This window comes from Mesoplodon densirostris, chromosome 19 (genome assembly GCF_025265405.1).
Source record: "Mesoplodon densirostris isolate mMesDen1 chromosome 19, mMesDen1 primary haplotype, whole genome shotgun sequence".
In the NCBI taxonomy this organism is placed as follows: Eukaryota; Metazoa; Chordata; class Mammalia; order Artiodactyla; family Ziphiidae; genus Mesoplodon; species Mesoplodon densirostris.
In genome coordinates, this window is record NC_082679.1 from 53,535,309 (window position 1) to 53,562,213 (window position 26,905).

Consider the following 26,905-nt stretch of genomic DNA (forward strand, 5'->3'; position numbering starts at 1 on the left):
GAGTAGAGTCCCTTCTTTTCCACATAAAATGCGTTTTGCTATAAGGTGTTTAACTCCTAATGGTTGGGTGGTATTCTGGAGGTCTGGTCATCCATTTGTAGTCCTGTTTATCTCCGAATATAGATTTCTAGATGTGGGGGAAAAAATATAGAGGCTCTACCGTGTCAGAAGGAAGAGGTTGCCTGTTTCCTGGGCCCTAATATAAAATGGCTGGTCATTGAGGTTTCCCTCCAACTTCTTAGTCAGTTGCGTGTATACACGTGCATGTGCAGAAAACTAAACTGTTCTCTGTTGTTACCAAGCCATCAACAGGGGCTGATAGATGGTGACTTTTTTGTAAGTCTTTGAACGTGCCAGCAGGATATCTCATGGGTTCTATTTTGCTGCCACTCTAGGGTTCTCAAGTGATTTAATTTTCTCTGTTCTTAAATAATTAGGGAGAGTTGCCAATTCCATCAGAGTGGATCAGAAAGCCTCTTTGTGTCTCACTGTAGGTGTGCTACATGTAATGGTCCTTTCCATAGTTTCTGGAAAAGGAAAAGCTTTCTGTGGCCTCCAAATAGCATGATGGGTCCCTGCCCTGCAGAAGTTTTATTCTTAATGAAGACGGGGTTTTCTTGGAAGACTTTTTTAAAAGCAGAGTTTTTTAGCTCTATTACCATGAGGGCTTATTTTCTATAAAAGAAAAAAAAAAGTTCCCTTGAGGAGAAGATCATTTCTTGAAGGTCACAGTTAATTCTCCCTCACTGGGTTTGAAAGGTGTTGCAAGGAACAGTGGTTTCACTCTTAAAGTGTGTGTTTTATGGGATGTGTACATTTTGCCATTAAACAAAGACACACCCCAAATAGGTCACAAGGAATACTCTCTGAGCCAAGCCACTCTTTACCAGAAATGCAGCTCCAGTTCCTTTTGGGGAAAGGAACATGCTTTGTATTTTACAGATGTGACATTCAACCCAAGCTTATTGGGCACTTACATTTTAGCAAACCCAATTTTAAAACTAAACTTCAATTTTGACAGTTTCAAAATTGGAAAAAAGTCATAGGGAAGTGGTGGTAACTTAAGCTCTTGGTCTTGCTCTTACTAACCCTTAAGTAGGGGGTGTTTTTAATGACTGGGTCACTGAGGTTGAGGTACCAAAATCTTGAAGTTAGTCCAAAACCTAAATCCTATTCCCCATCTTTTAGAATGATGGATGTGTACAAATTTCGATTTGTTTCTTTTCCAAGCTTTGCCACGGCCTTGTCTCAGTCAGATGGTTCCTAGTGATTACGGTGGGTGTAGGCTTGAGTGTGAGAATGGACTTCGTACAGACCTGGCAGTTTTCACCTCTGGATCTTATTTTCTCATAAGAACTCGGGTTTATCCTTGAAACCAACAGTTGGGTTCCTGATTTTGATAGGCTAAATGGATGAGGGGTGAATAACCTGAAGACCAACCCTCAAGTGTGAAGCAAATAAAGAACCAGGTTTAATCTGAAAGCCGCAGCTGTGGTACTTTGTAGGCTGATGAGACTGTTTACCTTGAGATCTCCCTCGAGTTGTTGGAATTGAGAGTACAGCCTTCCTCTGTTGGGAGTAAAGAAAAAAAAAAATGTCATGAAGAACCTAGGGGTAAAACAGGAATAAAGACACAGACCTACTTGAGAATGGACTTGAGGATATGGGGAGGGGGAAGGGTAAGCTGTGACAAAGTGAGAGAGAGGCATGGACATACATACACTACCAAACATAAGGTAGATAGATAGTGGGAAGCAGCCGCATAGCACAGGGAGATCAGCTCCGTGCTTTGTGACCGCCTGGAGGGGTGGGATAGGAAGGGTGGGAGGGAGGGAGACGCAAGAAGGAAGGGATGTGGGAACAGATGTATATGTATAACTGATTCACTTAGTTATAAAGCAGAAACTAATACACCATTGTGAAGCAATTATACTCCAATAAAGTTGTAAAAAATAATAAATAAAAATAAATCAACTATACTCCAATAAAATTTTTTTTAAAAAGAGAAAAAAAAAAAAAAAGAGGAAGGAGGAATTCGCTGTGCCCCGTAAAGTAAGAGGAGGCATGGTAAGAATTTATGGTGCACTCCCGGATCTGTAAGGAGAAGGAGGCAGATGGAGACAAGAGCTCTCCTGATCTCTGTGAATGGTTCAAAGGGTTTTCAAGCTTGACTCTGCCCAGTATTGTCTAGGGTCTCATTAACAATGCAGAGGACAGGACCCCACTCCCAGAGTTCAGTAGAATCTGAATTTGTAACAAATGATTCTACAAAGGTAGTCAGAATACCGTCTATATCTGAAGTGCACCCCTACCATGGATTTAACTTTTCTCTCCATAAACAGAGAGAAAGAACTCTGAATTCTTTTCTCATGCGTTCATTAGCATCACTTTCAGTATCACTAAACTAGTCAGATATTTCCCAGGCAGAATCCATACAAATCTTCTTTTCTATTGCTCCCAGAGGGTAGATCCACCCAGCAAGAGCATTGTTCATTCTTTGGCTGTTTTCTTTTACATGGTACGAAGCATTTTTCTCCTACAGATAGGCCTGAGCCAATCTGCCTTGGTCCCGAGTTGCTCCGAACAGAAGGTGGTTGTGGCATTGTACCCTATCCTTGTGCTACAGAAGGGCTTCCTGAGTTACATCCTCTTTCTTATATCCCCAGCCGGGCACCTAGACAAGTACAAGATCTCAGGATGAATCCGGACTTTAAAGTGGACAAAATACCGTTTTTTTTGTGTTTTTTTTTTTTTAGCTGACTGAAAGTATGAGACTTTGTGTGTGTGTGTGTAGATCTGTTGAGCTAAGATATTCATTTATTCAACTGAGATTGAGTGCTTCCAGTATACCCGGACCTGTGCTCGGTGCTGGGAATGTATACTTATTATGAAGGTGATTGGCATTACTTTGTTCTTTCTAAGAATTTTTGCTTCCTCACTCCTTTAAGAGAAAGTCCGAATATTGCAGCTTGTGGAAGATTTTACCTTCTTCATCAGTTCCTCTGTTGAATAAACAAATTCAGGCACTTGTCCCTGAGGCTGCTACACGGATGATCTCCTCTCTGCTCTTCACTCACGTTATTCCTTGTTAACTAAATCCTCTATCTGGGTTGGGGCAGGTGATCTTTTCTTTGTGGTTCCAGTCAAGTGCCTGGTAAGAAGAAATTCCTCATATGTGCCAATATAAATGGTCCTCTTATCTTCTCAATGAAAATATCAAAAGAAAAACTTTTTTTTCATGATCTTTGACTTCAGTATCTTAGTCATCCCTAGAGCCACTTTTCTTTCTGGTCACTGAACACTGTTTTCTAGAAGCCTGATCCACCACTTTTTAATCCCATCTCTGTGAAATTTATCACAGGACAAAATGTACGTAAGGAAATGTAAGAGTTTTCCTTCTTGGTCTTGCGTTTGTCTCTGAGCTTCACGACATTGACACTTTAGTGCTGTTTTAAGTAATTTTTTCTTTCTTTTTTTTTTTTTTTTTGCGGTACGTGGGCTTCTCACTGCTGTGGCCTCTCCCGCCGCGGAGCACAGGCTCCGGACGCGCAGGCTCAGCGGCCACGGTTCACAGGCCCAGCCGCTCTGCGGCCTGTGGGATCCTCCCGGACCGGGGCACGAACGCGTGTCCCCCGCATCGGCAGGCGGACTCTCAACCACTGTGCCACCAGGGAAGCCCTTAAGTAATTTTTAAAGCTTTGTTTATGATAGGCAGCAGTAGTGACTGAAATGTCATTTTGCCCCTGGAATAATTATTAAATCTGTGTTATAGTTGAGTATTTTTTTGCCCAAAGTACAGAATTTAGGGAAATGTTCCGTGCTGAAAGACTTTATGCAGACTTTGGCTGTAAGGTGATACCTTACTCTCTGAAGGATAATCTTTGGAGAAACCCCTCGTTACATTTTGGCATACGTGGTCCTTTTGGTCTTGGTGAATTAGACTTGGCATAGCATGGCTCCAGCTTGCTTGTTGGTAGTACTTTCAGCCCTCTACAAAGTGTAATTAAATAAGCCATGCTTCACAAGGAGTTGTTCTGAAATTAGTCACCTCTGTACTGTACAGTATCTTTTAAGGTCAAAGTTGATTTATTATGTGTGGGAGAAACTTAAATCTAGGGTCATCCAGATGATCTGAGACAGAGGTAGGAGGAGAATGTAGGACTGAGACTCCAAGACTCCGGGCAGCTTGGTCATTTTGCCCATATTTCTCCAGTCTCTGGAGATCTTTTCATTTGTTTCCCTCTCAAATACCACCCCCCCGCCCCCCACACGCTGAGAAGGTGCTTTTCCTTAGAGAAAAACGAAGAAATATTAAGTCTCTTTTATCTTGATGCCTGCTTAAGTACTCCAGCAATCCTACAGGGATTTGAGGGAGCCCTTGGGATTCCAGCCTAAACCAATGAAGTACTTGGTCTACCATAAATACAAGTGAGCTTTCTGTAATATTGGTCTATTCTGTTTAGATCATACATACTTTTAATGCCCCCAGAGACACAGCACCATCTAAGTCAGCTTTTCAAAGAAACTTTGTGGTAACACTGCCCACTACCGTAATAAGCATTATGAAGTATAACACATATTATTAGATTTCCTTAATCCTGGTCAGAAATGGCTAAAACATTCATAACTATTGCAGCCAGCCCTGGCGAACTCTGGTAAGTCCAAGGCCTGTGCCCAGGGCTGGCTTTCAAGTTAGCTGCCTTCCATCTTAATATCTGATGAGCCCAGTCTTGTTGGCTGCGTTTAATGAATCCATTTCCTACCTCCTCTCAGCCCAGAGGCCAAATGCAATGTAAAAGGATAGTGAATCTAAGCATCTCCAGCATTTTGAGGTATAGGAATCTCCTATGAAGTGACAGACCTTTGAGAAATAGTATTATGAGCTGTTCTGTTTTTGCTGTGACTTTGGAAAACCTTTGGATTCTTCTACTGAACATTTGTTTGAAAAAAAAATCTTTTTAATGAAACAGTGTGAGTCAGAAAGCAGCCACTCCTTCTCATAATAGCATTTCTCACCAGGGGAATTTTTGGTAGCTTTTGGAGGAGGGTTTTGAGTAGGTTGTGGAAGATAAATCCCTCGGTTGAACATAACCAAAGGCTGCCATATCAGAACTCTGGTGCTTTCCGTGCTGACAGCAAGCCCTGAATTCAAAGTGCAGGACAGCAGAATAGAATGGGGAGGGCTGTGCTCAGTGAACTGTCGCAGTAGCATGACCAACGAGACTGGAGTTTCAGCGTTCAAACTCAGTTCATTAAAACACTATTGTAGTGTAAAAGGATCATGAAATGGAGGCCCTGGGTCAGAGGCCCGGAGGCCATTTACAAGAACAACATCATATTTCTGTTTTAAGGGATGGCTGCAGGCCTAATGATGAGAATATAAGAGCCACGAGTGTGCCTCCTTTTTCCATATTGTGAAATGGTGACATGGTGCTTGGCACTGACTGGGGGACTACCTCACATAGAGAGGATTCTACAGAGTCTGTGCTCTGAAGAATTTAGGTCTAATAAAGCACTTAGAATGATACCCAAAGTGAACAGTTCACCCAGTGTCTTTATAGGATGGTGAAAAGGGCATGCTGGAGATACTTAAGAGTTTAGAACAAGCCAGGATTATAATACCAACATCCAAAATGCTTGTCCTCTGGGTTTCCCTGGTGGCTCAGTGGTTAAGAATCTGCCTGCCAATGCAGGGGAACACGGGTTCGAGCCCTGGCCCAGGAAGATCCCACATGCTGCAGAGCAGCTAACCCTGTGAGCCACAGCTCCTGAGCCTGCGTGTCACAACTACTGAAGCTTGCGCACCTGGAGCCCGTGCTCTGCAACAAGAGAAGCCACTGCAGTGAGAAGGCCGCGCACTGCAACGAAGAGTAGCCCTCGCTCACCGCAACTAGAGAAAGCCGGCGCGCAGCAACGAAGACGCCACGCAGCCAAAAAAAAAAAAGCCTGTCCTCAGCCTCTCTGCCCGCCAGAACCTGAGTTTTCACTGTTTCCAACTTCAGTGACTTAAGTACTTCTTAGGTCCTCATGTCTGAGCCACGTCTTACGTAAGCTACAGACAGAGGAAAGTCTAAAAGGTTATTACAACTGTTGAGATTTGCTTTCCTTTGGAAAGTCGTAGTTGTCTCCATTCCGTGTTTTCCTGGCTTTGTACTTTTCTTCAAAGCCTCTTACCAGTTCCAAGTCTCTAGAGCTCAATAAAGGGGAACAGGAAGCCAGCGTTTGATGCCTAAGAGCCAGCAATAACTAAGAGAAAAAGGCAGAAGTATGGAACTGGGAGGGGGCGTTCTGGGCCTTGAAGGTATCCAGGTCTCTAGGATTATAGATACATCCTGCAGAGATGACTTTAACCAACTTCTTCAAACAAGAAAAAAGAAGTAGGAACCTCTGTTCTGAGGGGACAAATTTCTCTTAGGTTATATAGTGGAGGCTCAACATGTTTAATTGATGGCATAATTACAAAGTATCTTTTGCATAAGGAGTTCAAAACAATTAAGAAAAAAGTGATTATCACTTCTATAAAAGAGCAGGAATAACTTTCCTCTCTTTTCCCTGAGGGTCCCCAGGGTACATCTTGTCATGGGATCCAAGCTGGATCCTGACCCTTCCTTTTCCTGTCCATTTACATTTATTAGATGAACTCTATAAAGTTTCAGTCCTGTGACTGTAAGATGGAAGGGTCACAGGGGTTTGTGCTATTTCAATTTTGGTTTCACTTGCACATTTTAGGAAATCACATAGTGGTGTGACTCTGAATAGGAGTTCTTGTCTCTTGGAATCTTTTCAAAAAAGGAACTATTTCAGGCATGCAAAAGAGATAATGTACTTACCTACCAAGCAGATTAATATTGGGCTGGCCAAAAAGTTCATTCAGGTTTTCCCATAACATCTTATAAATAGGACATTGCAGATGTAATTGTATGGACCTCGCTCAATTCCTATTTTTCTCCTTCCCTTCCCAAAAGTAACCACTGCCCTGACTCTCCTGTTGATGATCCTGTATGTGTTCATACTTTTCACTGCCTGTTTCTATCCAAAACAGTATTTAACTTATATAAACTTTATAATGTCTCTATCCTTTCATATCTCTGTCTGTAGATATAACTCAAAATGGATTTGAGGTCTGTAAATCCATTGTACTGTTAGCTGCTATAACACATTCATTTTTGCTGCTCCACTCTATTGTAAGAATATACCACAGATATCACCATTTATCAATCCATTCTCATCAGTGGATATTAAAGTTATTTTCAGTTACTTCGAGAATGTTTTGCTGTTTCCTTGTATACTTGAATGAGAGTTTTTCTAGAGTACATCCTTAGTCTTGAGATAGCTGGGTCACAGGCTCATATATATGTACCTTCAACTCTTGATTAAATATTGCCCAGTAGGTTGCCAGTGTGCTTGTACCAATTTATACTCCCCAAATAGCATATTTTCACTTGTTACATGTTCTTGCCAAACCTTGATATTGTCATACTTGAATTTTTGGTAAGTTCTGGTGAGTGTGAAATGGTATATCATTGTGATTTTTGTTATTTATATACTTGATATAATACATATTTACATATAATTAATATACTAATGTATATTTAATCATCATTCTTGTTCATGTCTTTTATCCATGTTTATATTGGATGGTTCATCCTTTTCTTACTAGTTTGTATGAATTTGTGTTTTTGTTCATTTTGTTTCCAGATATACATCTGTATATCCCAGTTTGTGGGTTATCTCTTTATTCTCCTTGCGATTTCTTACGGTTAACTTACCTTTAATATAATTGAATATTCCAGTGTTTTTCCTAATGGCTTGTGCATTTTGTGTCCTAAGAAAGATTTTTCTTTCCCTGAGGTCGTAAAGATTATTGCCTTATATTTTCTTCTAAAAGTTTTAAAATTTTGCCTTTCATATTTGAGTCCTTAATCTATGGAGGATTAAATTGTTTGAATGGAGTAAGATAAGGATGTATTTTCCTTCTTCCATATGAATAACCAGCTCTCCCAGCATCAAGTGAGGAATGATAAAGTCTTTTCCTACTGATTTGCAAAGCTGTCTCTATCAAGTTTCAAGATACCTCTATCAAAATATCAAGTTTCCTTCCAGGCATGGATTTGTTCCTGGGCTTTTTGTTCTGTTCCATTGGTCAAGTTGTCTATCCTTGTGCTAATACTTTCTTAATTACTATAGTTTTGTCTTGCCATGTAGAAGGGCAAATCCTTTCATATTGTTATTTATTCTCTTTCAAAGCTGTGTTGTCTAAATAAAGCTTTCTAGGGACAAATAAGGGAATCCAGATAGAATCAACAAGATGAAGTACAGAGTACCAGGAACTGCTCTGTTTATAGCTGTTATTCTTAATAACAGGACATCTGGCAAACCGACCCTAATGGACAGTTTCACATTTTTCCCCCTACTATATTGCACAAACAGTAACATTTCCGCATGTCTTTGTATTGCAAACAGCAGAATAAACAGTTCTGTATGTTACAGATAACAACAATAAAACAACAGAAACTGCTTAGCTATTTTTGCCGCTTTTTGCTTCCAGATAAATTTAAAAATCAGCTTTGTCAACTTCTATGGGGGAAAAACTGTTAGGATATTTACTGGAGTTTTATGTTGAGTTTATCAATTGCCATCTTTATAAAATTGGGTCTACCCGTGAACCTGATGGGAAAGGACTTACAGATGTAAGAATAAAATTTTTTTACATTTTAAAAAACTTTGAAATAATTTCAGACTTACAGAAAAGTTGCAAAAAATGCAAAATACATACTGCATTTCCATTAGCCAGAATCTTCAAATGTTACTAAAAAGACATAAATAGTTGAATGTCCATTAAGTTCTTAACTCTGCAAAGCAGCTTAAAGTCTTAATAAATAAAACATCTCAAGTCTGAGGAAGCTACATTGACCTGTTCTTAGGAATGGGAAAGCCACATGAACTTGAAGTGACATGGTATCTGAAGGGTGGCTAGGCCTAATATGGAGATCTGCTTTCTTCAGAGTTGGTCTGTATCCTTATGTGATTCGAAATAGATCAAGTCCCAAGCTCTGCCCCACGGTGTGTGCTGTGATCTCATCTGATGGAAGAGGGGCTTCTTGCCCTTCAATTGAGAGTCTCAGACAGCTGGAGCCTGGGTAATTCAGGTCAAGTCTGCCTCAGTATCACCTGAGAATGTCTTCTGGAGGCTTGGCTTGGCTGAGCCAGAGGTGCCTGCATAGGAGGTGCCTGCCGTGAGACACTCCTTCTTGGAAGGCAGCTATGCTCACCAGTATACCACTTACGCACACGAGAAACCCCGTCTTAGGAGAGGCAGTGTGGGGTAGTGGTTAAGGTTAAGTGAGGCTTAGAATAATTGTATCTATCATACAGTACTGTTGTATCAATTAAATGAGCTTATAGGCATATCCACATCACTCAAAACATTGCCCAGCAGATAGTAAGTGATCAGTGAAGGTAACTTCTTGTTATTATTTAATGTCTCTGGGTAAAGCTTAGTAATTATCTAAAGATCTTGAATCTTTTTTGTTAGATTTACCCCTGGGTACCTTATAGTTTTTTGGTTTATGCTGTAAATAGTATTTTTTTAATTTTTTATAATTATTTCAGGTTTCTGGTATATTCAGCAGACTTGTTGAACTCTTATAGGTCTAATAGTTTTAATGGAAAGCATCTACAGAGAAAATCCAAGAGAATCACATTGGTAAATAATGACTGTTTTGTTTCTTCTTTTCTAATTCTCTTGTGTGTCACTCCTCTTTCTTACCTTAGGATTGCTGGCAATTTCCTCTGGTAAAAAGTTTATTTGAATCTATTACCATGGGCATCCTTGTTTTCCTCCTATTAAAGGAAGTGCTTCTTGCATTGGAAGCATTGTTTATGTTTTCGGTGGATAGCCTTTATTTCCTTCTATTCTTAATTTGTTAAATTAAATATCACAAATGGTTATTTTATCAAAATTTCCCTTGCATTTATTCACATCGTCTTTCTCCTTTAATTCGTTACTGAGGTGAATTGTATCAATAGATTTTGTAGTGTTAAACTATCCTTATATTCTTTAAATAAACCCTACTTGGTTGTGATGTGTTCTATTTTTATACATTGCTAGATTTAATATGTTAATATTCTACTTGGGATTTCTGCATATGTTATAAAATTTCACTCAATTTTTATACTATCTTTTTCTTGCTATTAAGATTAATGTAACTTTTTATAAGGCAGTTAGGAGTATATGTTCAGTTTTTTCTTGAAGAGTTTGTATAAAGGTGTATTAGAGTTCTGGCTGCAAACAGATGGCACACTCAGAGAGGTAACTGAATCAAATTTAATTGAACAGACAGTTTACAAAGGTGTGGGCAGGATTAAAGGAACTAACAGTGGATGGTGAAGCACCTGGAGACTGGCCACAGTGGGAAGCTCTTATAACACCTAGATCTGAAGTGCATGGGGAGGGAGCCATTACCAAACATGATGAGAACTGTAGCCCTGGGAGTGATGTCCCACAGAACTGTGGACTTACATAGGAGAAAGGAACCACTGCCATACCATGGCAAAGCGCAGAGAGCACCAGATAATAAGTACCCCCAGTCTCTCTATCATCTTGTCCTCTGGTTTCTTGATTCCCATTGGCCAAACGCAACAGAAGTTTGGGAGGCAATGAAACCGTGTCCAGACTTGTTAGTCTTCTGGAGAGAAGGCTAACAGAGGAAAGTGGATCTGGAGGAAACAGATGAAGGCAAAGGAAATATCTGTATTTTGAATGCTCGGTGGACCTTACATGTAGAATTCTCCTGTAAAACTCTCTGGACCTAGGACTTTTTTTGTTGAGTAGGCTTTTAGCTAATGATTCAAGTTCTTCAGTGTTACTGGCCTGTTCAGGTTTTCTATTCTTGTGTTATATATTTCAAGACAGCCTCTGTGTCTATCTCTATATTATGTCCCCCTTTTCATTCCTAATATTATTTGTATGTTTTCTTTTTATTCTTGATAAATCTTGCCAGACCTATTTTTTATTATTTTATTTTCAAAGGAGCAGCTTTTGGTTTTGTCCATTGCCTCCCCTCTGCCTGCCACATTTCATTGCTTTATACTCTTAACTGTATTTTATCTTTCCTTCTACTTTCATTGGGCTTACTGTTTATGCTTTTCTAACTTCTTAAGTGTACCCTATGCTCATTTACTTTTTAATCTCCTTTTCTAATATAGTCATTTAAGGCTCTAGAATTTTCCTTTGAGCACTTCTTTAACTGGGTCCCATAATATTTTTTAATATTTATTTATTTATTATTATTATTATTTTTGGCTGCGTTGGGTATTAGTCGCGGCACACAGGATCTTTCATTGCGGCGTGCAGGCTCTTTGTTGTGGCGCATGGGCTCCTCTCTAGTTGTGGCATATGGGCTTAGTTGCCCCGCAGCATATTGGATCTTAGTTCCCTGGCCAGGGATCGAACTGGTGTCCCTTGCATTGCAGGATGGATTCTTAACCACTGGACCACTAGGGAAGTCCCTGGGTCCCATGATTTTTGATCTGTAGTGTTTCCTTTATTATTCATTTCTAGGTATTTTCTACTTCTTAGTATTTCTTTGATTCGTGAGTTATTTATAAGTATATTTTAAAATTTCCAAAAAATTTTAAGTTGACCTCTAACATGATTGCATTATAGTCACAGAGCAGTCTCTATAATCCTGATTGTTTGGTTTTTATTGTTGCTTGATTTGTGGCACACTGCATGGTCAGTTTCAATAAATATTTCATTCATGCTTGAGAAGATTGTGTTCTGATTGTTGGGTGAAATTTGATTCTGATATCCTTAGATCAAGCTTATCAGTTGTGTTGTTCAAATCTTCCTTATCTTACTAAATTTTGGTATTCTTGATCTACCAGTTCCTGAGAGAACTATGTTAAACTCTCTCTGACTATGGCTTCGCCAACTTCACTTTATAATTTTGTCAAATTTGCTGTGTGTAGTTTGAACTTTTCTCAAATATATAGTTGTTTAGAATTGTTTATGTCCTTCTGGAGAATTGCTTTTGTAGAGAACATCTTTATCTCTAATAATACTTTTTTCTTTGGTCTATTTTCTTTGGTATTAATGCCAGCTTTCTTTTTGTAACTATTTGCTGGTATCTTTTCCTGTCCTTTTATTTTCAGTCCCTGTGTCCTAATGTCTTAGATGTGTCTCCCGTAAATGACAGATAGTTGGGGGTTTTTTCAACCTAATCTGAGACTTTTTTTTTTTTTTTTTTTTTTTTGTGGTGCGCGGGCCTCTCACTGTTGTGGCCTCTCCCGTTGCGAAGCACAGGCTCCGGACGCGCAGGCTCAGTGGCCATGACTCATGGGCCTAGCCGCTCTGCAGCATGTGGGATCTTCCCGGACCGGGGCACGAACCCGTGTCCCCTGCATCGGCAGGCGGACTCTCAACCACTGCGCCACCAGGGAAGCCCCCCTCAACCTAATCTGAGACTTTTAATTTGCAAGTTTAATCCATTAAAAAAAATATTTATTTATTTAGGCTGTGCTGGGTCTTAGTTGTGGCATGTGGGATCTTTAGTCGTGGCATGCGGGCTCTTAGTTGTGATATGCAAACTCTTAGCTGCGGCATGCGGGATCTAGTCCCCAACCAGGGATCGAACCCGGGCCCCCTGCATTGGGAGAGTGGAGTCTTACCCACTGGACCACCAGAGAAGTCCCAAATCCATTTAAAAAGTATTCTGAATACCACTATATGTTAATTTAATATCTAATTAGTATAAAATATATTATTATTTAATATCTTATTAAATATATTGTTATTTAATATGTTGTTTTGTGTTATGTACCATATGTTTTGTTTGCATTTTTCTCCTTTCCTGCCTTCTGTTAGATAACGTGGGTTTTCTTTATCACCATCTGGAAGCTTTCAATTCTTTTAGAGTCTACTCTTAAATTTTTGGCTTGCATACTTGAAAAAAAAATCTAATGTTAAATCAGTATCTCTACTCTCTTCACAAATAAAAAAGAACCCACAGTTTGTCTTACACACTGTTGAGATTCAGTATTCTTTTTTTTTTTTTTTTTTTTTTTTTGTCTGCTTTGGGTCTTCGTTGCTGTGTGCGGGCTTTCTCTAGTTGCAGTGAGCAGGGGCTACTCTTCCTTGCAGTGTGTGGGCTTCTCATTGCCGTGGGGGTGGGCTTCTCATTGCAGTGGCTTCTCTTGTTGTGGGCTCTGGTGCATGGACTTCAGTAGTTGCAGCATGTGGGCTCAGTAGTTGCAGCATGCGGGCCCTAGAGCGTGCGGGCTTCAGTAGTTGTGGTACATGGGCTCAGTAATTGCGGTGCGCAGGCTCTAGGGCATGCAGGCTCAGTAGTTGTGGCTCATGGGCTCAGTAGTTGTGGCTCACAGGCTCTGGAGCACAAGCTCAGTAGTTGTGGCACACATGCTTAGTTGCTCCGTGGCATGTGGGATCTTCCTGGACCAGGGTTCAAACCCGTGTCCCTGCAGTGGCAGGTGGATTCTTAACCACTGCACCACCAGGGAAGTCCCAGGATTCAGTATTCTAATTCCACTTCGTTTTTGTACTCTAGAATTAGTTGTTACTGTTCTTATTTGATAAAGTCTGCTTGTTTGGAGTCACCCACCTGCTTAGCAAATTCTTTGCCTACTGTTCCTTCTTTCATCATACTTCATCCTTCTGAGTTAAATTTCCTTCTTCCAGAGGTAGGTGTTAAGTTTTTTTTCAGTGAGAATTTATTAAGCATAAACATTTTTTTTTGCTTGCAAATTAAAAAAGTGTTTTTATTTGCTGTAACTTTTTTTTTTTTTTTTTGCGGTACACAGGCCTCTCACTGTTGTGGCCTCTCCCGTTGCGGAGTACAGGCTCCGGACGTGAAGGCTTAGAGGCCATGGCTCATGGGCCTAGCCGCTCCGCGGCATGTGGGATCTTCCTGGACCGGGGCACGAACCCATGTCCCCTGCATCAGCAGGCGGACTCTCAACCACTGTGCCACCAAGGAAGCCCTGCTGTAACTATTGAATGATAATTTAGCTGGGTATAAAAATCTGGGTTGGCAGTTATTTTTTTCTCAGCAGTTGGACAAAGTTACTCCATTTCATTATCTTTTGGCATCTGATATTGTAATTAAGAAGTCTGATTCTCAGCTCTTACAGTTAATTTGTTTTTTCTATTAGCTGCTTTATAATCTTTTCTTCTTCTTTTTTAGAAAAAATATTTATTTATTTATTTATTATTTGGCTGCGCCAGGTCTTAGTTGCGGCATGTGGGATCTTCACTGCGGAGTGCGGGATCTTTGTTGTGGCATGTGGGATCTTTAGTTGTGGCGTGTGGGTTAGTTGAGGCATGCCGAATCTTTAGTTGCAACATGCAGGCTCTTAGTTGCAGCATGAAGGATCTAGTTCCCTGACCAGGGATCGAACGTGGGCCCCCTGCATTGGGAGTGTGGAGTCTTAACTGCTGGACCACTAGGGTCCCTATAATCTTTGCTTTGTTCATGGTATTCTGCAAATTTACTGTTGTGCTGTGTGTTCAGGGTTTGATTTATTTTTATTTTTCTTGCTTGCTATTTGTCCTTGAATCTGAGAGTTCATGTCTTTCAAAGAAGCTGAGAAATTCTCAGCCGTGTATCCCTTCAAGTTTTGCCTTTGCTTTATTCTCTCCCATCTTTCCTTGTGGGAATCTTAGAAGTCATGTATTAGATCTTTTTCTTCTATCCTTCATGTTTCTTAAACAGTTCCATATTTTCTAACTCTTTCTTTCTGTGTGCTGCACTCTTGGTAATTTCCTATCTCTACCTTTCAGTACAGTAATTCTTTCTTCACCTGTTTTTTAACCTGTTCATTGAGTTTTATGTTTCATTGAACTACATTTTAAATTCCTTGTGGGTTTTTTACTTTTTTTTTTTTTTTGCGGTACGTGGGCCTCTCACTGCTGTGGCCCCTCCCGCTGCGGAGCACAGGCTCCGGACACGCAGGCTCAGCGGCCATGGCTCACGGGCCTAACTGCTCCGCGGCATGTGGGATCTTCCCGCACCGGGGCACGAACCCGTGTTCCCTGCATCGGCAGGCGGACTCTCAACCACTGCGCCACCAGGGAAGCCCGGTTTTTTACTTTTTACCTTCAATTGTGTAAAAAAATTTTTAAATGAGTAAGTCACCTTACCTTCATGGTTTGTTTTTCTCTTTGGGAAAGTAAGTGGGGTTGGCTAGCTGCTTTTTGTTCTCTTTCTGCTCAGAAATTCCGTAAAGCCCTATCACTGGCATTGTACTGTGGAGCAAAGAAGCACTATGAACAGGGAAGCAGGAAGCTGTAAACCCATCATCATTTTGTTCTCTCCTCCCAGAGGAAGAGCAGCTCCTGAGTCATATAGGGAAATCTTTGAGCACTGTACCTCTTGGGGGCTCACAGCTGTGGCAAGGATCTGTTTCTATGGCAACAGAAGACTTAACTCTTCCTCTGTACTCAAGATATGCAGAGGCAAGTTCCAGGATAAACTTTTAGAGCTTTCCATTTTCCAGGGAGCCTGGATTTATTCTCTTTCTTCTGTCCTATATAGTAGCACTATGCAGTATAGTAGCCACTAGCCACCTGTGGCTATTTAAATTACAATTAATTAAAATGTAAAACTTCCTTTGAGTCACACTAGCCATATTTCAAGTGCTCAGTGGCCACAAATTGCTAGTGACTACTATAATTGGACAGCACAGATATAGAACATTTCCATCATTGCAGAAAGTTCTATCAGACTGTGCTGTTCTGAAGTCTTCCATAGTATTCTCACAGTAGACAGAGAATTGGTAAATGTGTAGTTTCAGAAAATAGATCAAGTGAACCTATTGATAACTAGAAACTCGAGGCTTTCTTTAGAGTTATCACCATTCTGTACTATCTATATGTGGGAAGAATTCAGAGAGGGTGTTGCATCTGAGAATGATTTACGGGATGAAATGGTAAACCCAAGCCTACTTGTCTTACCTGTAGTTTGAAACCATGGGAAGAGGGTAAGTAGAAAGGTGAATGAACCTGATGTTGAATAAACTTTGGGGAACATGGAGAAAAATTACTGCATGGGTCTATTGATTTTATGCAATTGTGATTAAACTGAGAATAGGGAGGATGGGTTTGTGAGTGACTGGAGATAACCAGCTCAAGGTCTTATTACTTGAAATATGACTCAGGTTGGAAACTCCTTGTAGTGAAATCATCTTTCTCCACCCCCTTAAATTGCCATCTCATTCTCCTTTGAGTTGCAGTAGAACAGTTAAAGATTCTCAAGAGAAGAAAAGAGGTACCTTTTTCCTCCAATCCCCCCTCCCCCAACATATACACACCCACACCTTCTTCAAATTTAGCAACATTTCACAGTGACTGGACTCAAGATAGACCAAAAATAGAACAATGTGGGTCATACCAGCCTGGCCCCTACAGGTTGTGAAGAGAAGGAAGAGCCAGTGACCCCAACCTTGTTCTTTGCCTATGACAAAGAACTGCTAAAAAAACGTACTTCACTCTTTATTATGGAGCTCTACATGGACTCAGAATCCTTCTCAGCACAGTACTTGGGTCCCCAAGTCAGACTAACTAGCTGAAGTTGGCATGCGAGACTAAACCTGTTTACTGTTCTTTGTTAGGGATTTGAGGTTTGGAGTTTGCTGTTCTGAGAAGGGACATTGTTCTCGTTGATTGCAGAGTACCATTATGAACCAAATATGGTAGTTGAGGAAGTTTGGTGTTTTTTTTTTCTAATTCTATCTGGAGTATTCATGGCTCATGGTATAGAGTAGGTACCTAAATAAAAGTTGTTCAATGAAGATACACATGAAAAAGGAAGTTAATTCTAGAGGTGAAGATAAAGGTAATTTTTATGAGAAAGTATCCATTACTTATTAGTTCATCCTGGTGGAATTTGTAGGGTTGGCAAAGCTAGCTTGGAGTTGACTTTCTGGAAGAAATTAATCCAAAAGGAAAAGATGGCTTGTAAGACGACTGGGAAGGATTTAGAAAGAATTCAGAGGCAGCATTTGTAGAAGAAAAAAGAAGAAACGGTAAAAGAGAAAAATGTCCTATAGCAGGTGAAAAGTTGGAAAGGGCGAACTAATAGATGCTCTGCAGAAACAGAGAAGTTAACAGACCTTTGTGGTTTCCAGATTAACAGTTTTTTGTTTTTCAAGCAAATCTGGAAGCATGGATTCTTTCTGGGTTTTTTTTCCTGATCACAGAAATAATCAGAATATTCATTGTAAAGATTTCAAACATTGATGTATTGATAGAAAGCAAAAGTTCCCCATAATTCCTTTGGTATGTATTTCTCCAGATTTTTGCCCCCGCGGATTAGTAGATATGTTTAAAACAGTAGAAATCACATTCTGCTTATCTCGTTTCGAAACCTCTATCTTTTATTTAATGTTTTCTTCATTGTTCCATGTCACTCCATGTGCATGTGTCGATTTTATTTTGTTTTTGTGTCTGTTGTTATCTCCAGAAACTTGTACCTGCGAGGGGGGACCTATTCAGAGCAAATCCCCCCCGCCCACCTCCCAGCCATTGTTCCTGTTTGGGTGAACTCATGGTGTAATAGGTTGATGCCCGAGAAGTTTGCCCCAAAAATGCTTTCACCCTTTGACCTCTTTGGAAGAGAGCCATATCTCTCATTTGGTCACACTTCTCTGTAAGTTGTTATAAGAATGCCGCAGGGAAAGATCACACAGCCCCTCCTGTTAATTTAGTTTGTTCTCAGTAGAGCAATTAAATTATAGAATAGAAAGAGCCCGGGGCTCAGCCCCAAATGCAGAGAATATTTGGTAAATATATAACACCAGGCAGTAGGATTCATAGGGCCCCTGTTCTTCTCTCCTTCAGCCTCAATCCTGAGACAACCTGAGTATGTCCAACTCGTTCCAGAGTTCACTGCTTCTTCCCATTTTTACTTCTGATGCGATGATTGCTTCTGCCAATAGCTAGACGTAGAGCATAAGAAAATTTTACCTTGGATCCACAATCTGAGCCGCCCTAAAAGAAAACAACAGGTGGGAGGCAGGGGTGGAGACATTTCAAGCCAGACCTGCACAAGGCAGCTAATCTTAGGGCTCTGCACTCAATGGGTGCTTTTGCTTCCTCGGGGTGCTTCAAACAGAAACTGTCAAACAGGCAGCATGCTGGTGGGACCTGTAACAATCCACTGGGACCCGGACAATGTCTGGGATTACATCCCACAGAGGAGTCTCTGTCAGGTGACAGGCAGGCGGATGTCTGACTCTCCTCCCTCCTCCAGTGACCTGTGGAGTAAGAAAATGACCAGTAACCAAGCAGGCATCTCATTTGAACTGTAAAAGAAGTCTGGTCTGTTTCTAAATGGACATGTGAAATGTTCCTAAATAATAAAAAGCACCCTTTCCTAAGGTGGTTGTTTCATGTGTGTGTGTTTTGTTGTTGTTTTTTTTAAGATGTTGCTATTCCATGTGACTATCAAGGCCACCCATGTGGTCAGGAAGTAAAGGAGCTGGCACAGAACCTAGAAATTGAGTTTCGGATGAAGTTGAACCCATTATCCAACAGCAAAGTTAATGTTTGTAGAGTTCCTGTGAGCTCACAGCCCTTTTGAATGGCACGTGTTATTTCTCACATGTCCCCAGAAAGTGGAGAAACTTGGAGCAGAGTGGGAAAAGTACTTGGAAGAATTCTGTAATGACTTGAGCCTGAGCCGGACTTAATACTTGAGTCTTTGAACTCTTCCCTACTGAGACTGTTGCTTTTATAACAGTCTGTTTTTGTTGGTTATTGCAGCTTTTAAAAATGAGAAACATGCACAGTCTTAAACAGTAGTATGTTATAGCAGTATTAGCAATAGCAGACATTTATTTATTGCTTACTAAGTGCCGGGCAGAGTTGTAAATACTTCTCATATATTAACTCTTTCAATCCTCAACCTGTAGAAGTGTTTACGGTTATCATCCCCATTTAACAGATGAGAAAACTGAGCCCCAGCACTTAGGGGAACAAGCCTAATTAGGCAGCAAGTGATGTGACTCTAATAAATGGTATCTCATATTGTAATAGATTGCAATCAGTTTGACCATCAGAAATTAAATTATGGGAGTCTTTTTCCACCCTGTGTGCTTCCTACCAAGTACTACCAATGCCTATAGCATTCTTTGTGTTTTCATAAAATGATGGAGAAATAAAACACATTTCTTTCCCATGTCAACTGTGAGAGTTGCCACCCGTGACTGCATTTTTCTGCTTTTTGTCATACATCAGTCCTCTCAACAGGTCCTATAGTCCATTGATCGTATTTCCTTCTCCATCCCTCACCCTCTCATGCCCTTACTTTTCTCCTTAAATAATGTTAAGTTCCAAGTCAGTCATTATAATCACTGCCTCTTCTAGTACACTGTCAGTCCCCTTCCCCTCTTTTGCTTTGTCACACTTGCTTGGCTAAACCACAACTCCGGTCGAATCCAAATTTCTGCATGCTCTGTGGGTGTTCTCCTTGGCTGGAGGGAACTCTGAACATGTTCTCTGGCCTCGCTGGTTGTTGTTTTTTTTTTTTGCCTGTGCCGCACAGCTTTTGGGATCCTAGTCCCCAACTTGTGATCAAACCTGGGCCCTCAGCAGTGAGAGCTGGGAGTCCCAACCCCTGGACCGCTAGGGAATTCCCTGGCCTCACTGTTGATTCACGATCACTAACCTCAAGGAGACCCTTAGTGCTGCCTGGGAATCCTGCTGTATTTCTACAATTTATTCATTCTCCTGCCCTCCTAGAGGACTGTTCCAGACCTTCTCCTTTCTTCTCAAAAGTCCCTTCTCAGCCTTTGCTGATGACCTTACTTCCTATTTAATTGAGAAAACATTATTGGCGCTCACCACCGTATCTATGTACCTAGTTGCATCTGTGCTATTTCCCCCGTTCTTGTATTTAGTAGGTCTTAGCCGTCCATGCTCCCAGCAAAGCCCAAGGCCTCCACTTGCGCACTAGGTTTCATTCCTCTTTGCTGAGTCAAGAGTGTTGCTCCAGCCTTCCTCCCGTCTCTCTTAAAAATTGCTTCTCGGGCCTCCCTGGTGGCGCAGTGGTTAAGAGTCCACCTGCCGATGCAGGGGATACGGGTTCGTGCCCCGGTCTGGGAGGATCCCATATGCCGCGGAGCGGCTGGGCCCGTGAGCCATGGCCGCTGGGCCTGCGCATCCGGAGCCTGTGCTCCGCAACGGGAGAGGCCACAACAGTGAGAGGCCCGCATACCGCAAAAAGAAAAAAAAAAAAAAAAAATTGCTTCTCTAGTGGCACATTCCTATCAGCATAAAACTGTTGGTGTTTCTTTCATCTTGAAAACAGCAACCATAGATTCTCCTGATTCTACTTTTCCTCCAGATACCACCCATTTCTCTACTTCCTTCTTTAGCAGACTCCTTAAGAATTCTCTTTTCTTGATTCTCTGATTTTTCTCCTTCCAATCTCCTTGAACCCACTGTAATCAAGTATTTGCCCTCACTTTCCTATCAGAACTGCTCTTCTCACGGTCACCGAGAACCTTCATGTTGCTAAATCAGTAGTCCCTTCTCAGTTCTCAGTTTGGGGAAGCCAGAATCATTTGACAAGTTGGTCTCCTTGAAACACTTTGTTCACTTGCTTCTGGGACACCACGCTTACCTGGTGTTCTTCCTGCCTCTCTCACTGATGTTATCTCCTTTGCTGACTCCTCGTTATCGTTCTACCTCTAATGCTGAAGGACATGGAGGCTTAGTCCTTGGACCACTTCTCATTCTTTTGTATAGTGCAACCCTGGAGAAGTTTTTGAGGCTAATGTTATAAGTACTATACATATGCTGATAACTCCAAAATTCATCTCTTCAGCTCCATTTCTCCCTTGACTGTTTTTTTTATTTAACTGCTATATTGAGATGTAATTCACATGCCATACCAATCACCCATTTAAAATGTACAATTCAGTGGTTTTTAATGTATTAAGAGAGTTGTGCAGTTATCACCACAGTAAATTTTAGAACATTTTCATTACCCCAGAAAGAAACCCCATAACCATTAGCAGTAACTCTATTTCTCTCAATCTTACCCCAGGCCTAGACAACTACTAATCTACTTTCTACCTGTATATATTTGCCTATTCTGGACATTTTATAAAAATGGAACCATGTAATGTGTGGTTTTCTTGTTTTTGTTGTTTTTTTTTCTTTTTGGGATACGCGGGCCTCTCACTGTTGTGGCCTCTCCCGTTGCGGAGCCCAGGCTCCGGACGCGCAGGCTCAGCGGCCATGGCTCACGGGCCCAGCCGCTCCATGGCATGTGGGATCTTCCCGGACCGGGGCACGACCCTGTGTCCCCTGCATCGGCAGGCGGACTCTCAACCACTGCGCCACCAGGGAAGCCCAATATATGTTTCTTGTATGTCTGATTTCTTTCACTTAGCATAATGTTTTCAAGGTTCATTCATATTGTAGCATATATCAGTACTTCATTCCTTTTTATGGCTGAATGATATTCCATTGTATATTCCAATGGATTTTGTCTATCCATTCATCTGTTGATTTACATTTGCATTGTTTCCACTTTGGGGGCATTAAAAACAATGTTGCTAAGGACATTCAAGTACAAGATTTTGTGTGGACATATGTTTTCATTTCACCTGTGCAGATACCTTGGAGTGAAATTGCTGGGTCATATGGTTACTATGTTTGATCTTTTCTGAGAAACTCCAGATTATTTTACAAAGAAACTCCACCATATTATATTCCTACCCACAGTGCATGAGGATTCTGATTTCTCTGCATCCTTTCCAGTACTTGTTATTATCTGTTTCTTTGATAATAGCCATCCTTGTGGTTGTGAAGTGGTATCTCATTGTGGTTTTGATGTTCATTTCCCTAAGGATGTCGGGCATGTTTTCTCGTTTGTTGCCCCTTTGTATATCTTCTTTGGAGTAATGTCTATTCAAGTCCTTGGACAATTTTTTATTTGGATTGTTTGTCTTTTTGTTGTTGAATTGTAAGGTTTCTGTATATATTTTGGATCCTAGTCCCTTATCAGATAGAAGATTTGCCAAAGTTTACCCATTCTGTTGGCTTTTCATTTTCTTGATAGTGCCCTTTGAGGCACAAAAGTTTTAAATTTTGGTGAAGCTTAATATGTTTTTTTCATTTGTTTCTTGTACTTTTAAGAAATTGTTGTCTAATTTAAGGTCAGAGAGATTCACCTGGGTTTACTTCTAAGAGTTTTTTTGCATGGGGATATCCAGTTGTTCCAGCATCATTTATTAAACACTGTTCTTTCTCAGTTGAATGGTCTTGGCACCCTTGTCAATCAACCATAGATATTTGGGTTTACGTCTATACTCTCAATTCTATTCCTTTGGTCTATATGTTTATCCTTATGCCAATGCTGTTATGATTACTATAGCTTTGTGGTTAATTTTGAAGTCAGGAAGTATGAGTCCTTCAACTTTGTTCTTCTTTTTCAAGGTTGTTTTGGCTCTTTGAGGTTGCTTTCAATTTCCTTTGAATTTTAGGATCAGTTTATCCATTTCTGTGAAAAAGGCAATTGGGATTTTGATAGGGATTGCATTGAATCTCTAGGTCAGTTTGGGGAGTATTGACATCTTAACAATATTAAAGTCTTCTAGTGTATGAACATGGGATGTCTTTCCATTTTTTTAGACCTTCCTTGATTTCTTTCAGCTGTTTTATAGTTTTTTGATGTACAAGCCTTGTCTTTGCTTTCATAGTTCATTTTTCCCCCTAGTTGTTTCAGCACCAAATGTTGAAAAGACTATGCTTTCCCCTATTGAATTATCATGGAACCTTTGTAAGAACTCTATTTATAGACAAAGAAGATGTGGTATATATACAATGGAATACTACTCAACCATAAAACAAGATGAAATCTTGCCATTTGCTACAATATAGATGGACCTTGAGAGTATTATGCTAAGTGAAATAAGTCAGACAGAGAAAGACAGATACTGTATGATTTCACTCATATGTAGAATATGAAGAATAAACAAACAAAATGAACAAACCAAAGGAAAACCAGCGCATAGATACAGAGAACAGAGTAGTGGTTACCAGAGAAGAAGAGGCAGAGGAGAGGGGAAGGGCAAAACTGGTAAAAGTGATCAACTATGTGGTGACAGAGGGCAACTAAATTTTTGGTGGTGCGCATGCTATAGTGTATACAGAAGTAGAAATATAAAGTTGTACACATGAAACTTATATATGTTATAAACCAGTGTTACCGAAATAAGAAAGAAAGGAATAAGGAAAAGAAAAGAAACTATTCACCCTATATCTGTGGGTCTACTTCTGGACTCTATTCTGTTCTGCTGTATATGTCTGTCCTTATGCCAATTCCACACTCTTTTGATTATTGTGTTGTTATAGTAAGTCTTGAAATCAAATACTGATATTGTAAATCCTCTACCTTATTCTTTGAAATTATTGTTTAGAGTATTCTCAATCCTTTGAATTTCCATATACATTTCAGAATCAGCTTATATGTTCCTAGGAAAAAAGCCTACAGGAATTTTGATTGGGATTGAGTGAAATTTATGAATGAATTTTAATATCGCAACCTCCAATCCATGAAAGTGATATTTCTCTACATTTATTTAAGTGATCTTTAATCTCTCTCAGCAATCTTTTACAGTTTTAGAATAAAGGTCTTGCACACATTTTTAAACATTTATCTCTAAGAATTCCACATTAAAATTATTTTTAAAAATTAATTGTGGTGAACATACACATAACAAAATTTACCATCTTAACCACTTTTAAGGGTTCAGTTCAGTAGTGGTAAGTATATTCATATTGTTGTGTGACCAATTTCCAGAACTTTTTCATCTTGAAAAATGGAAACTCTGTGCCCATTAAACAACAACTCCCCTTTCCACCCCCACCAGCCCTTGGAAACCACCATTGTACTTCTGTTTCTATAAGTTTGACTACTCTTGCTACCTCATATAAGTGTTTGTCTTTGCTACCTCATATGGTGTTTGTCTTTCTGTAATTGGCTTATTTCACTTAGCTTGATATCCTCAGAGTTTATCCATTTATAGCAAGTGCCAGAGTTTCTTTCTGTTTTAAGGCTGATTAATATTCTGTTGCATACATACCACATTTTGTTTAACCATTCATTCATTGATGGACACTTGCGTTGCTCCCATCTTTTGACTATTTTGAATAATGCTGCTGTGAACATGGATATACAAATATCTCTTTGAGACCTTGTTTTCAGTTCTTTGGTATGTATACCCAGAAGTGGTATTGCTGGACCATATGGTAATTTTATTTTTAATTTTTTGAGAAACTGCCATACTGTTTTCCACAGTGGCTGTACCAGTTTACATTCCCTCCGACAATGTACGAGGCTTCTCTTTAATCTACATCCTTACTAGCATTTGTTATGTCTTGTCTTTTGGATAATAGACATCCTAACAGGTGTAGGGTGATAGGTCATTGTGGTTATAATTTGTATTTCCCTAATGATTAGTGATGTTAAGCATCTTTTCATGTGCTTGTTGACTATCTATATATCTTCTCTGGAGAAATTCTGTTCAAGTCTTCTGTCCATTTTTAAATTGGGCTATTTGTTTTTTGTTGAGTTGTAGGAGTTCTTTATATATTCTGGATATTAACCCCTTATTAGATATATGATTTGCAAATATTTTCTCCCATTCCGTAGGTTGCTGTTTCATTCCGTTGTGTCCTTTGATGCACAGAGGTTTTAAATCTTGATGTGTCTAATTTATCTGTTTTTATTTTTGTTGCCTGTGCTTTTGGTGTCATATCTGTTGAGGGTACTTTTAAAAACTTCATTTTGGGCCTCCCTGGTGGCGCAGTGGTTGGGGGTCCGCCTGCCGATGCAGGGGATACGGGTTCGTGCCCCGGTCTGGGAGGATCCCATATGCCGCGGAGCGGCTGGGCCCGTGAGCCATGGCCGCTGGGCCTGCGCGTCCGGAGCCTGTGCTCCGCAACGGGAGAGGCCGCAACAGTGAGAGGCCCGCATACCGCAAAAAGAAGAAAAAAAACAAACAAACAAAAAAAAAAAACAAAAAAAAAAACTTCATTTTCTGGGACTTCCCTGGTGGCGCAGTGGTTAAGAATCCGCCGGCCAGTGCAGGGGACATGGGTTTGAGCCCTGGTCCTGGAAGATCCCACATGCTGCGGAGCATCTAAGCCCCTGCGCCATAACTGCTGAGCCTGTGCTCTAGAGCCTGTGAACCACAACTACTGAGCCCACATGCCACAACTACTGAAGCCCACGTGCCTAAAGCCCATGCTCCACAACAAGAGAAGCCACCGCAAGAGAAGCCCGTGCACTGCAACGAAGAGCAGCCCCCTCCTGTTGCAACTAGAGAAAGCCCACGCGCAGCAACGAAGACCCAACACAGCCATAAATAAATAAATAAGGAAAAAAATTTTTTTTAAACTTCATTTTCCTATAGTTTGTTGCCATATAAATATGATTGATTTTTGTATGTTGATTTTGTATCTTATGGCCTTGCTAAGTTAACTTGCTGGTTCTAGTAGCTTTTGTGTTGTCCATAGAACTTTCTACACACATAACTACATAATCTGCAAATCAAGACAGCTTTACTACTTCTTTTCAAATCTGTATGCTTTATTACTTCATTGCACTGGCTAGGATCTCCAGTACAATGTTGAATAGAAGTAGTGAGACAGGCATCTTTGGCTTGTTCCCAGCCTTAGGAGGAAGCATTCAGTCTCCCATTATTAAGTATGATGCTAGCTGTTTCATAAAGTTTCCTTCTATTTCTGGTTTGCTGAGAGTTGTTATTTTCAGTGGCTGTTGAGTTTTGTCAAATGCTTGTTCTGCATCTGTTGCGATGATCATAAGATTTTTCTCCTTTATTCTGTTAATATGATGGATAACATTGATTTCTAAGAGTAAATGAATCCAATTGGTCATGATATATTATTCTTTTTATATGTTATTAATTTCAATTTGTTAAAATTTTGCTAAGGATTTTTACTTTTATGCTTATAAGAAGTATTTGTAATTTTCTTTTCAAGTAATATTTTTGTCTTGTTTTGGTACCAGTAATATTGGCCTCATACAATGATTTGGGAAGTGTTTCTTTTCTATTTCCTGGACAATGTTGGGTAGTATTTTTTTTTTTTTCTTAAATGTTTGATAGAATTCACCAGTAAAGTCTTCTGGGCCTGGAATTTTCTTTGTAGAAAAGTTTAACTAAAAATTTAATTTCTTTAACAGGTATGGGGCTATTCCGTTTATTTGTTTCTTATCAAATAAGCTTTAGTAGTTTGTCTTTTTCATGTAATTTGTCCATTTCATCTAAGTTTTTGAATTTATCAGCAAAATGTTGTTTGTAATATTTCTTTATACTTCTAGTGGCTGTAAGAATGTTTACCCGTCTCTCATTCCTGACTTTGGAAATTTGTGTCTTCTCTTTTTTCTGATTAGTCTGCCTAGAGATTTTTCAATTTTATTAATTGTTTCAGTGAACCAGCTTTTGGTTTCATTGATTCAATCTATTGTTTTTCTCTCTTCTATTTTGTTGATTTCTGCTTTTTATTTCTTCCTTTCAGTTTAATTTGCTCTTCTTTTCCTAGCTTCTAAAGCTTGAAGCTTAAATCACTGATTTTAGACCTTTCTTCTTTTCTAAAATAAGCATTTAAAGCCATGAATTTCCCTATAAACACTATTTTAGGCCCTTGGGCCGCGCCCGGCGGGGCATGGCGTCCGAGCAAGGGTCGTCGGCTGGCGGCCAGTGCTGGGTCCCGGCCAGGAGCCGGAGGATCAGCTTCGTACTGGGGCCGAGGGCCGAGGGCCGAGGGCCGGGGCAGGCGGGGCCGCTTTCTGCCTCTCGCTGGCCGCGGCGGCGACAGCGGCAGGCGCCAGCGAGGCCCGTGGGGAGTGGC

The 26,905-nt window shown here is 40.3% G+C and overlaps 1 protein-coding gene across 1 annotated transcript in view; it reads left to right on the plus strand.

Moving 5' to 3' along the window:
• The window catches only part of ZNRF1 (zinc and ring finger 1), a 104,571-nt gene that overhangs the window by 5,062 nt on the left and 72,604 nt on the right, over nt 1-26,905 (plus strand). The gene's annotated exons all lie outside the window — the stretch shown is intronic.